The following is a 1,382-nucleotide window of genomic DNA, read 5'->3' as shown; positions in this document are numbered from 1 at the left end:
TGGACACGGTGATGGCATTGAGCTTCCGATAGTCCACACAGAACCAGATCGACCCGTCCTTGGGGACCAGCACCAGCGGCGAGACCCAGGGGCTGGCGGACGGCTGGATCACCCCGAAAGCCAGCATGTCCCTGACCTCTCTCTCCAGGTCCTGGGCTGTTTTCCCAGTGACCCTGAATGGGGAACACTTGATGGGAGGATTGGTTCCTGTCTCCACCCTGTGGACAGCCAGGTTAGTGAGCCCAGGCCAGTTGGAGAACAACTGCTGGTGTGAATGCAGCACCTCTCTGATCTCTGCCTGCTGGGGCGGGGGTTATCTGGTCAGAGAGGGGAATTGCTTTCAGGGGGAGTTAGCCTCTGCCTCAGGGAGGAGTCCCACCAGGGGGTCCTCTCCCTTCTCCTCCCACTGCCCACACCCAGCCAGCACCAACCTCTCCCTGTCCCAGTACGGTTTCATCATGTTGACATGATACACCCGGTGGCTGTGTGCCCGGTTGAACAGTTCCACCACATAGTTCACCTCGTTTACCTGTCTGATGACCTTGAAGGGGCCGTCCCAGGCAACTTGCAGCTTGTTCTTCCTCACGGAGATGAGGAGCATCACCTGATCCCCGGTAGCATAGGAGCAGGCCCGTGCTGAGCAGTCGTACCAGATCTTCTGCTTCCTCTGGGCCCTTGCTAGGTTTCCCCTGGCCAAGCCCATGAGCTCCACAAGCTTTTCCCAGAAAGCCAGTACATACTCCACCACTGATTCCCCATTGGGAGAGGCCTTTACCTCCCACTCGTCCCTCATCAAGTCCAGGGGTCCCCTCACCTTCCTCTCATACAGCAACTCAAACGGGGAGAACCCTGTGGATTCCTGGGGCACTTCCCTACATGCAAACAGCAGGTGGGGTAAATACTTATCCCAGTCCTGTGGATGCTGGTCCATAAAGGTTTTCAGCATCCTCTTTAGGGTCCCATTGAATCTCTCCACCAGCCCGTTGGACTGAGGGTGGTAGGCTGAGGCCCAGGGTGTGTCGGACCCCACACTTCTCCCACAAGCACTGGAGCAGGGTTGACATGAAGTTAGACCCTTGGTCTGTAAGGACCTCCTTGGGGAACCCCACTCTGCTGAAGATGGTCAGTAGTGCACCTGCCACAGTGTCTGCCTCGATAGACGACAAGGCCACCTCCTCAGGGTAGCATGTAGCGAAATCCACTACCACCAGGATGTATTTCTTCCCTGCCCGGGTCACCCTGCTGAGGGGCCCCACTATGTCCACGACCACTTTCTGGAAAGGCTCCTCTATGATGGGCAAAGGTCTTAGTGATGCTTTAGCTTTGTCCCGGGCCTTCCCCGCCCTCTGGCAGGAATCGCAGGACCTGCAATACTGTCGGAC

This window comes from Chelonoidis abingdonii, chromosome 2 (assembly GCF_003597395.2).
Source record: "Chelonoidis abingdonii isolate Lonesome George chromosome 2, CheloAbing_2.0, whole genome shotgun sequence".
Lineage (NCBI taxonomy): Eukaryota > Metazoa > Chordata > Testudines > Testudinidae > Chelonoidis > Chelonoidis abingdonii.
The sequence above is the reverse complement of the archived record's forward strand: the minus strand, read 5'-3'. Positions refer to the sequence as shown.